Consider the following 12751-nt stretch of genomic DNA (forward strand, 5'->3'; position numbering starts at 1 on the left):
AGTGGAAAAAAAAGCAAAAAGCCTGAACAGACCAATAACAACAAAAGAAATTGAAGCAGTAATCAAAAAACTCCCAACACACAAAGGCCCTGGACCAGATGGTTTCACAGGAGAATTCTACAAAGCATTTAAAGAAGAGCTAACCCCTACCCTTCACAGACTATTCCAAAAAATCCAAAAAGATGAAATACTCCCAAACTCTTTTTATGAGGCCAATATCATCCTGATTCCAAAACCAAATAAAGACACAACAAAGAAAGAAAATTTCAGGCCAATATCGCTGATGAACATTGACGCTAAAATCTTCAACAAAATACTGGAAAACCACATCCAACAATACATTAAAAAGATCATACACCATGACCAAGTGGGATTCATTCCAGGGATGCAAGGATGGTACAATATTCACAAATCAGTAAATGTTAAACATCACATAAACAAAAGCAAAGACAAAAACCACATGATCATATCAATAGATGCAGAAAAAGCATTTGATAAGGTACAGCATGCACTTATTACAAAAACACTCAGCAAAGTGGAAATAGAGGGAGCATTCCTCAACATAATAAAGGCTGTATATGGGAGACCTACAGCCAACATCATACTCAATGGGCAAAAATTAAAATCTTTTCCACTAAGATCAGGAACAAGACAAGGCTGTCCACTTTCACCACTTCTATTCAATATAGTACTGCACGTTTTAGCCACAGCGATCAGACAAGAAAAAGAAATAAAAAGCATCCAAATTAGAAAGGAGGAAACAAAAGTGTCACTGTTTGCAGATGACATGATGGTGTACATAGAAAATCCTATAGACTCCACCAAAAAACTGCTTGACCTAATAAATGAATTTGGCAAAACAGCAGGATACAAAGTCAATATCCAGAAATCAAAGGAATTTCTGTACACCAATAATGAAACAGCAGAAGCACAAATCAAGAAAAAAAAACCCATTTGAAACAGCAACAAGAAAAATAAAATACCTAGGAATAAACCTAACCAAAGAGGTAAAAGACCTCTATTCAGAAAACTACATAACACTGAAGAAATCAAGGAAGACACAAACAAATGGAAACATACACTGTGTTCATGGATTGTGGACATCATCAAAATGTCCATACTACCCAAAGCAATTTACACATTCAATGCAATACCTATTAAAGTACCAATGGCTTATTTCACAGACATAGAACAAACACTTCAAAAATTTATATGGAACCATAAATGACCCCAAATAGCTGCTGCAATTTTCAGAAAGGAGAGTAAAGTAGGAGGAATCACAATACCTGACACTAAACTATACTACAGGGCCACTGTAATCAAAACAGCCTGATACTGGCATAAAAACAGGCACATGGACCATGGAACAGAGAGCCCAGAAATAAACTCAAGTCTCCACAGTCAATTAATATTTGACAAAGGGGGCAGCAACATAAAATGAAGTAAAAATAGCCTCTTCAACAAATGGTGTTGGGAGAACTGGACAGCTACATGCAAAAAAATGAAATTTGAGCACCAACTTACACCATATACAAAAATAAACTCAAGGTGGATAAAAGACTTAAATATAAACTATGACACCATTAAAGTCTTAGAGGAGACCGTAGGTAGGAAAATCTCAGATATTTCATGCAGAAACTTTTATACTGACTTGTCCCCTAGAGCAAGGGACATAAAGGAAAGAATAAACAAATGGGATCTCATCAAAATAAAAAGCTTCTGCACAGCTAAAGAAAACAGTATCAAAATAAAAACAGAACCAAATGTATGGGAAAACATATTTTCCAATGATACCTCAGACAAGGGTTTAATCTCCAAAATATATAAAGAACTTACATGACTCCACTCTAAGAAGACAAGCAACCCAGTTAAAAAATGGGCAAAGGACTTGAATGGACACTTCTCCAAGGAGGACATACAGAAGATTCAAAGACACATGAAACAATGTTCAATATCGCTAGCTATTAGAGAGATGCAAATTAAAGCCATGGTGAGATACCACTTCACACCGGTCAGAATGGCAATTATAAACAAAGCAACAAACAAGTGTTGGAGAGATTGTGGAGAAAAGGGGACCCTAGTGCACTGTTGGTGGGACTGCAGACTGGTACAACCACTATGGAAAACAGTATGGAACTTCCTCAGAAAACTAAAAATGGATCTTCCTTTTGACCCAGCAATTCCACTCCTAGACTATATCCTAAGAACACTAAAACACCAATCTAAAAGAACCTATGCACCCCAATGTCCATAGCAGCACAATTTATAATGGCTAAGTACTGAAGCAACCTAGGTACCCATCAGTAAATGAATGGATCAAAAAGCTATGGTACATTTACACAATGGAATTCTATGCAGTAGAAAGAAAGAAGGAGCTCCTACCCTTTGCAACAGCTTGGATGGAGCTGGAAAGCATTATGCTAAGTGAAATAAGCCAGGCAGTGAAAGACAAATACCATATGATCTCGCCTTTAACAGGAACTTAAACAACAAAACAAAGAAACAAGCAAAATATAGTCAAAGACACTGAAATAGAGGACAGGCTGACAGTGACCAGAGGGGAGAAGGGAGGGAATTTCAGAGGAGAGGGGAGGGAATTTCAGGGGAGAATGGGAAGGTTTACAGGAACAAATATAAAGGACACATGGACAAAAACTAGGGGGGTGGGTGGAAATGGGAGGGAGATGGAGAGGGATGAGTGGGTGGGCTGGAAAGGGAGTAAAGGAGAGAAAAAATGTACTTGAACAATGATTAAAATAAAATTTAAAAAAAATTGTGAAGGCAGATGCCTCATTGGTTCCAGGAGTAGGGAGAGTGCAGAGCCCCACTTCACTGCTGTTGTCAGACCTCGGTCTTGATCCAAAAGTGAAAATGTTTACATTCTAAAACATTAAACCCCAATATGTCACTTTCTGAGCACAACTTTTAATACTTCAACTTTACACTTTAACTCTTTTTATATAGGCTTTTCAGTTTCCTAAAGACCTCTGATTCCCTTGTTTTTTTCATGCTATCCTAGGCACTGGCTTCACACCCATCCAAACTCCATGGCTGACCACTTTACTTACTCATCTGTCAATACTCTCAATTTTGTTAAATACTGTTATATGGCTAGTCTTCCATGGCAGAAATAAATTTATTTTCTTAAATTTATTTTCTGAGCAAGTAAATGAAGTAGATGATACTTGAATGGATGCTTGAACTTAGTAATAAACCATAATTTGAAATGAAAATGGAGATAGAGGGAGGACCCACAATGCATTATTCCTAGAGGGAATATGATTGGGGATTCACTGAGCAAGAAGTGAATGAGGGAACAGTTAGTTGCCTTTAGGCAAACTAATTGGGGCACATCTATATTTTAGCTGCTGAGTCCAAAAGTAAAACTACCATGGTTTCAATTTTGACAATTCTGATATCATTCATTTTGATAGTCATTGGATTTTGTTTCTACATAAACCCTCAAAAAAACTGGCACAAAAACAGGTAAGAGTATTCTTTTTTCAATATGCAAATATCCCTTCTCAGAGGTATCTGTCCTTCACCTTTCTGCTTACAAACAAGATCAAAATCAACAAAGCATCTCGTCTGCTCAGAGGAAGTCACACCAATGATACTCAAATAACCCAACCATAAAATATGGAAATAGCACCCTATGTATAGAATTCTGTGTGGATTAAAAGAAATAATTTACATAAAAAAATCCTTGCCTTGCACAAAGATATTCAATGAAAGGCTATTATTATTGTTACTATTATTATAATGTGGGAGAAGGAGGAGGAAGATAGAAAACAATGGGAAAGTGGTAGACCAAATATTCATGATACACTAAATATGCATGAGGCATATGAAACCCTTGCTTATGAGGCCTTAAATTGACTACCCATGGGTAATACTTATTTTGGCATCATATATCTTTGCCCAAGTAATAAGGATAAAATTTATAACTACTCGCTAGGTCAACAAAGAGCTACAACTATGCTAGGTATGCTTACTCTGCAAATATGCATGTTGGCCCAGGTAACACATTGCTGAACCTCCTTGTTCAAGATCACTTCAGTCTTTAAAACCACATAATAGCAAAGAAGACTGATGAGGCAGAGAAAAGCAGGACAAACAAACTCTGCTTAGCACAGGATTTACATCGTGTGCTTGCAGACTCTCCTAATTGTGTTAATCTAAATCATCTCTTGCCCTTTGCTTCTTGCTATATCTTAAATTGATTCAATAAACTCTGTGTTTTTTAGCTTCTTAATTTGGCATAGAGTTTTTTAAAACATTTTGTTCTTTCTCTTTTAATGTCTGAAGGATCTATAGTAATATCTTCTCACTCCTAATACTGGAATTTTGTTTTTATTTTTATTTTTACATTTTATTTTTTGCCCTTGATCAATCCTCCTAGAAATTTATGTTTTCTTAATCTTTTCAAGAACTATCTTTTTAACTCACTGAATTTTTTTATTGTTTGATAATCATCTTTTATTGACTTTTGCTCTTAATTTAGTTATATCCTTCCTCCTTTGTTTAATTTGCTTTTCTTTTGCTAGTTTCTTAAGGTAGAAACTTCTCAAGTGGTTGGTTTTTTACTTATCTTCTTTCCTAATATAGGCATTTAAAAATTCATACTCTAAATTTCTCTCCAATAGGATATTACACTAAGCAAAAAAAGTCAGAGAAAGATAAATACCATATGATTTCACTAATATATGGAATCTAAAACCAAAATAAGTAAGCAAAAACAGAAACAGACTCATAGATATAGAGAACAGACTGATGGTTGCCAGATGGGAAGGGGGTTGGATAGATGGATGAAAAAAATGAAGGGATTAAGAATGGGAACGGTCATCAAGGAAATTGTATAAAGGATCCATGGATGAAGCCAAAGTGGAGTAGGATTGAGGACAGGAGGTGAAGGTGGGTGGGGTAGGGAAAGTGGTGGTGGGAAAATGGAGACAACTATACTTGAACAACAATAAAAAAAGGAAAAAAATTAAAAATTTGCACCAACAACAAAAAAAAAGTACAAACTGGTCGCTACAAAATAGTTGCAGGGATGTAAAGTACAGCATAGGGAATATAGTCAATAATGTAATAACTAGATTATCCCCAGCCCAGGGAAGGCCCAAGAGTAACCCCCGACACACACTACTGGGAGAGGACAGGCTACTGAGGCCCCTCTTGCAAGGTCCCTCTCCCAATATCATTGCACCATCTGGGATTTCAGGGTTTTTTGTGTTTTCAATAATATAATGTACTAGATTTATCAGGGTGATCATTTGGTAAGTTAAATAAATGTCTTAACCTATATGATATACACCTGAAACTAATATAAAATAATATTATATGTAAAAATATACTTTAACATTGGGACTATCAGTACCTTCCATATTAGATGAGTTTGTGAAAAAATAAGGCTATTCCACAGTAGCTGACCAATTCTTCTCTCCAATATCCACAACTATCTTCTGAAAAACTATCATTAAAAAAATCTTCAAAGCCAATTCAAAATAAAATGTATGATCTCTATTTTTTAGTTTACCATTAAAAAATCTTTGAACCATTTAAAAATAAGGTGAATAACTGTAAAACTAATATTTCCCCTGGAGACTGCTTTAGCTGTATCTCGTGAATTTTAATGTATTGTATTTTTATTATCCAGTTCTAATATTTTCTAATTTTCCTTGATATTTCTTCTTTGATCCATGGGTTATTTATAAATATGTTATTTACTTTCCAGATATCTGGGAATTTTCAAGCTGTTTCTAGTTTAATTGCACTGTGGTCAAAGAACATGATTTTCCATTGCTTTATAATCCCTTGAAGTCTATTGAGACTTGTTACCATGCCCAGCATATTGTCTATCTCAGTAAATGTATTATATGCATTTGTAAATAATTTATATTCTACTATTTTGGGGTGAAATGTTGTGTAATATCTGTTAGGTCAAATTGGTTGATGGTACTATTGAAGCTTTCAAAATCCTTTCTGATTTTCTGTCTAGTTGTTTCAGCAATTACAAGAAAGGAGTGTTGAAATATTAATTATAATTGTGCATTTGTCTATTTCTCCTTTTCAGTTTTGTTGGTGTGATCTATTTTGTTCTCTGCTATAAGGCATATACATATTTAGGAATTTTATGTCTTCTTGATGAACTGACCTTTTTTGTTATAAAATATCCTTCTTATCCCTGGTGATATTTCTAGTTCAATTTGACTCATTTAATAGCAATATAGCCACTTTGGCTTTCTTATGGCCAATGTTTACATATCTTTCCCCATTCTTTTAATTTTAATCTATACATAGGGAAGATTTCTTACAGAAAGTTTATATGGGTCTTACTTTTTCTCTAGTTGAATGATTTCCATCTTTTAATTAGATTGTTAGGTCAGCACTTTCCAATTGAAATAAAATGTAAGGCACATATGCAATTTTAAACTATATGTCATCTACATTCAAAAATAAAAATAAACATTGTAAATCAATATTAGCAATATGTTTTTGTTCAATATATCAAAAATATTATTTTAAAATTTATTAATATAATTTTCATCATTTTTGTGTCAAGTTTTCAAAATCCAGTATGCATTTATACTTACAGCACATCGCAATTTAGGCACTAAATTTTTTTCAGAAATAATTGACTTGTATTTAGTTTTCATAAAATTTATAGTTGAAAAAGTAGATTCACATACCCAAGTTGTTCTAAGCATACTTGAAAGTTTTCCAATAATTGGAATATCACTTTTAAATTTAAATTAATTAAAAGTAAATAGTTCTGGTTGGTGTGGATTGAGCACTGGACTGTCAAGCAAACAGCTGTCTGTGTAATTCCCAGTCAGGGCGCATACCTGGGTTGCCCGCCAGGTGCCAGGTAGGGGGCGCTCGGGAGGCAACCACACACTGATGTTTTCCTTTCTTTCTCCCTCCATTCCCCTCTCTAAAAATAAATAAGTAGAGCCTATAAAAATATACTAAAAAAATTAATAAAAGTTTAAAATTTAGTCCTCAATTGCACTGACCATATTTCAGATGCTCAATACCCACATGTGTCTAGTAGGTACTGTATTGGACACCATAGGTTTAGTCCATTGATGTGGTTAGTTGTAAATGTACCATTGTGCTATTTATTGACAATTAGTTTTCTTCTTTGTTTTCTTCTTCCCTGCCTTCTTTTGGGTTAATTTTTATTTTATCTTTGATATTCACCTATTAATTATACTTTTTTGTTTCCTTTCTTTAGTGGTTGTTCTGAGTTTTACAATATGCATCTCTAACTTGTCCTATTCTACCGAGGACCAACCAATATTATTATATTACTATTATCATCATACTTTATGACTAGTGTAAGAATGTTTCAATGAGATGCTTTACTAAAAATGTTTGTGTCATTTTTGTCATATATTTACTTCTATATCTTGTGTATATTATTATTATTTTTCCTTTAAACAGCCAATTATCTTTTAAAGACATTTATAAATGAGAAAAATATAGCTTTTTAAAATGTACCCACTCTGCCATTTCCAGTACTTTTTATTCCTTTGTGCAGATCCACATTTCCATCTGGTATCATTGTCCTGCTACCTGAGGAAAGGTGCTCTTGTGCATGTCTGCTTGTAACAAATCCTATTGGCTTTTGTTTGTCAAAAAAGTCTTTTTTTTTTACTTTCTTTTATTTAAAGGCTATTTCCACTAGATATAGAGCAGGTCTAGAGTAGCCTTTACTCTTAAAGCTATGTTAGTCCTACTACTGACATAATCTTTCTGGACTCCCTACTTTTTTTTCTTTTTAAAAATATATTTTATTGATTATGCTATTACAGTTGTCCCATTTTTTCTCCCCCTTGTGTTTCCTCCACCCTGCAACACCCCTACCATCATCCCCCCACCTTAGTTTATATCCATGGGTCATACATATAAGTTCTTTGGCTGCTCCAATTCCCATACTATTCTTAACCTTCCCCTGTCTATTTTTTACCTACCATTTATGCTTCTTATTCCCTGTACTTTTCCCCCCATTCTCCCCTCTCCTCCACTCCACTGATAAGCCTTCACATGATCTCTGTTTTTGTGACTCTGTTCCAGTTCTAGTTGTTTGCTTAGTTCATTTCTATTTTTGCTTTTTTTTTTAGGTTTGGTTGTTGATAGTTGTGAGTTTGTTGTCACTTTACAGTTCATAATTTTGATCATCTTCTTTTTCATAGGTTAAATCCCTTTAACAGTTCATATAACAAGGACTTGGTGATGATTAGCTCCTTTAACTCAACCTTATCTGGGAAGCACTTTATCTGCCCTTCCATTCTGAATAATAGCTTTGCTGGATAGAATAATCTTGGATGTATGTCCTTGTCTTTCATGACTTGGAATACTTCTTTCCAGCCCCTTCTTGCCTGCAAGGTTTCTTTTGAGAAATCAGCTGACAGTCTTATGGGCACTCCTTTATAGGTAACTGTCTCCTTTCCTCTTGATGCTTTTAAGATTCTCTCCTTATCTTTAATCTTGGGTAACCTAATTAGGATGTGCCTTGGTGTATGCTTCCTTGGGTCCAACTTTTTGGGGACTCTCTGAGCTTCCTGGACTTCCTGGAAGTCTATTTTCCTTTGCCAGATTGGGGAAGTTCTCCTTCATTATGTTTTCAAATAAGTTTTTAATGTCTTGCTCTTCCACTTCTCCTTCTGGCACTCCCATGATTTGGATGTTGGAATGTTTAAAGTTGTCCTGGAGGTTCCTAATCTTCTCCTCATTTTTTTGAATTCTTGTTTCTTCATTCTGTTCTGGTTGAATGTTTATTTCTTCCTTCTGCTCCAAACTTTTGATTTGAGTCCTTTTTTCCTTACCTTCTCTGTTGGTTCCCTGTAAAGTTTCCTGTATTTCACTTTTAATGCCCTTCACTTTGTCATCTATTTTGCAACCATATTCAACCATTTCTGTGAGCATCCTGATTACCAGTGTTTTGAACACTGCATCTGATAGGTTGGCTACCTCTTCATTGCTTACTTGTATTTTTTCTGGAGCTTTGATCTGTTCTTTCATTTGGGCCATATTGTTTTGTCTCAGTGCATCTGTTATGTGTATGGGCAGAAACTTAGGTAGTCATCAGAGTGGGAAACCCACATCACTGCATTGTAATGTTGTATGTGGGGGAAGGTTCTGAGAGGGAACAATGCCACTCACTCAGCTCTCAGGCTGCTTTCAGTCATATCCTCTATTACTCACAAGCAAATTGGGCCTTTCTGGTTCCAAATCCCAGGTGGGTGTTTTGTGTATGTTCCAGGACCCTGTGGGTCTCTCAAAAGAACTCTCCTGTGAGGCTGGGAGTTTCTCCTTCTGCCTCAACTCCCACAGGTTTTTGCAGTCAGAGGTTTTGAGGCTTTATTTCTCCCCATTGGAACCCTGGTTGTGCAGTCTGTCTCACTCCCAAGTTGTTCCTCCCAGTTTATCTGCACTCGAATGTGGGACCGCCCCCTCCACCAGGTGCTGCCTTGCCCACCCAGGTCCTCCAGCCGCCACCTTGCTGTGAGTCCTCTCTACCTCAGCTGCTCTGGGCTCCCTACTTAAAAAAAAAAAAAAGGTCTCCACTCTCACTAGTTGGAACTCTGTTTTTCAGCTTTGTGTGAGCTCTGAGAACTGTCCAGCATCTAGCTTATATTAGTACTTCAACTGACCTCATGTATAGCAGCATACTATTCAGCAACCAGTTCAAGAGAATCCCTATATTGATTTCTGGAGCTCTCTCTTTGCCTAGCTTCCTTTTCTCTGGTATTCTGAAGAGACAAAAATCAAAGTTCAACCTCTCTGAACTCTGATCACTGACCTCTCATGGTAATAATGCAGCTCTGCCCATAGGATTCTCCTTCTCTGCTATGCAATCTAGAAATAGTCTCAACACAGATGGTTGGAAAATTGTATTGTTTCTCTTTGTTGCCAGATCACTACCTTGTAAAGGCTATTATTTAATATCTAAACATTTTTTAAATATATTTTGTCTGATTTTATTATTGTTTATTCCAGGAGGACATGTCTAGTCCCAGTTACTTCATTATAGCTGAACGTATGTCTGTTATTCTTTTTCTACAAATGAAAATGTTCCTTTGACTGCTATGGCCTCATGAAAAGTCATCCCTCCCCTTAGATACCTGTGCTTTGAGTGGCATTCTGTATTCTGAGTATCTAGGCACTAGTGCCAGGACTAAGGAGAAGTAAGTGAGGTGTCTAAGACACAAAATTTAAGGAGGCACTAACTCTCAGGTTTATAAAAATTCTGCCCCTGTTCTTACATAACACAGAGTAAATGTCTCTTTAAATTTTGCATCCTAATGCTTTACTTGCCTACACTAGTCCCAACTGTGCCCTGCATATTCTTGCTAAGTAGGCCAAAAATGCAATGCCCTGAATTCACTTTACTTGGATCAGTTCTCCACATTGTGTTTGCAGTGAGCAACCTTGAGAAATAAAATAATTTATTTTCTGGACAAAGTACAAATTTATACTCTCCTTATAAGAGCAGGAACTTCTGAGGCATTGCCTATTATCACACCTGCCCAGCCAAGGGACACGCATATGCTACTGTCCCTAACTGTGCTGACCCTACAGACCCCACCTATGCCCACCCTGCCGCTGTGTGGGTGGACAACCATGATGCCTACCCCACCTACACCATCCACACCAACCACCCACGCCCACCAATGCCTCTGCGGCAGATACTGAAGCGGATCTCAAGAACAAGGTCCAGTCCAAATATAACTCTGAGAAAAAGGAGGAACTTCACCTCTGGATCCAGGAACCTATGGACATATCTATTAGTCCCAGCTTACAAGAGGGTCTGAAGGATGGAATTATCCTGTGTACATTCATGAATAAGCTGCAGCCAGACTCAGTTGCTGGGATTCAGATCTCACCAAAAAAAAGTTTTGCCAGAGAGACAACCTCTCCAAATTCATCAAGGCCATGGAAAAATACCGGTGTGGAAAACAGAGGACCTGTTTGGGCTGAATGACCTGAATGAGAATGAGGACATGTGGCAGGTGCAGGTGTCTCTTCTGGCTCTGAAAAGGAAGGCCAAGGCAAAGGGGCAGCAGTGTGGCACAGACACCTGGGTCAAGTACTTGGAGAAGCAGGAGAGGAACTTTGATGATGCCACCATGAAAGCAGGCCAGTGCATCATCCAGCTTCAGATGGGCACCAATCAGTGGGCCAGCCAGTCAGGCATGATGGCTCCCAGCACCCAGAGCCACATCAATGACACCATGCTGGGTACCCACAAACGTGACAACTCTTCCATTTCTGGGCAGATGGGCTGCATGCAGGGTGCCAACCAGCGTGGCCAGGACGTTGGCCTGAACCAGCAGATATATGACCACAAGTACAGCTCACAGGGCCCAGGGCTCCAGGATTGGCTGATGAATGCCCCAGCTCAGGGAAGGCCCAAGAGTAACCCTCGACACACACTACCAAGAAAAGACAGGCTACTGAGGCCCCTCTTGCAGGGTCCCTCTCCCAATATCATTGCACCGTCTGGGATTTCAGGGTTTTTTGTGTTTTCATATATGTTTAAGTGCTTCCAGCTGAAGGTCTGTGAAAGCCAGATCCAGATGCCTGTGGGATGAGGGTCCCTTCCAGGGCACATGGGGTAGCAAATTTCCTAGCAGGCTTTGGGTCAAGCTGTGGCAGGAAGAAGAGAGCAGTGCTAGGAGGGGAACTGATCCAAATGGCTTCCCTTGCTTCTGCCTCTCTTCCCTTTACTCTGCTGATTAGTTTTGTGTTTTCTTTACCCACAGAAGTTTCAAGCAGTTTTGACAAAACAAAAGTAATTTTGGGGGGTAGGATGGGGTGGGGATTGTGGAGGGGGTGCTGGGAAGGAGCTCCCCTAGGAAAGAGGCAAGCCACAGTTCTCAGATATTTTAGGCATTGTGAAGGAGCGGATTTCCCTCCAAGGGGCCCAGCGAGGAACCTGAGGCACAGACAGGACAATGGAATTTTGAGTGATTGAGGCAAAGCCAGACAACACCCTCCTTCTACACTTGTGCCCTTTCCCCCAACAAGTACTATACAAAGACCCCACCAGGAGGTCCTCCCTGGGACCAGCCCCACACAGCAGCTCTGGGACCAAGAGATAATGTGAAATACAAACTGTTGACCAAAAGCTCTTTTTTGGGGGGGTAGTAAATCCTCTAAATTTAGCTTTTCATCTATCATAGTGCAACCACTGCAGATGCAGAAATCCATTAAGGGCTCTTTGATTCATCCCTGAAGGTACCTAGGGACATGGGAGATGGATGCAAAGGAACATGAACTTGTGGCTACTACTTTGCCATGCATAATGAAGACCTTTGTCTCTGATCCAGTAGTCTTGTTTCTTCTGTTAGCATCCAAGAAACAGTAACAGGCTAACTTATTAGCTGATAAGTAAGTAAAATGCTAGGCCCTGCACCATTCTTGAAAACTTTTACAGTAGGTAATATATTCTTTCCCTTTTGATTTTCAATTTCCCAGGAATTACTGGAGGAAACTCTAAGAAGAGTTTTTTTCTTGAAATAATAAAGCATAATATCCTGAAATTGTTGCCTGTTTTCTTCCATCTTCAATATTAAAGTGGCTACACAAAAATTCAGCAATTTTGATAAGTTTTTTTAAATGCATGCTGATAGGATAGCTGTCACAATATGATCTAACAAAATTATTTTGAATGAAGTTAAAGATAACTAAATGCTAGTAGAGCAACATATCTTACAGAAAAAAACAAATGAACTTTTTG

The 12751-nt window shown here is 37.7% G+C and overlaps 1 pseudogene; it reads left to right on the forward strand.

Moving 5' to 3' along the window:
* The first annotated feature begins 10711 nt into the window (after window positions 1–10711).
* On the forward strand, window positions 10712–11469 carry LOC123805606 (annotated as a pseudogene).
* Window positions 11470–12751: the final 1282 nt, after the last annotated feature.

Source organism: Phyllostomus hastatus, unplaced genomic scaffold (assembly GCF_019186645.2).
Source record: "Phyllostomus hastatus isolate PE091 unplaced genomic scaffold, TTU_PhHast_1.1 phas_scaffold_317, whole genome shotgun sequence".
NCBI lineage: Eukaryota > Metazoa > Chordata > Mammalia > Chiroptera > Phyllostomidae > Phyllostomus > Phyllostomus hastatus.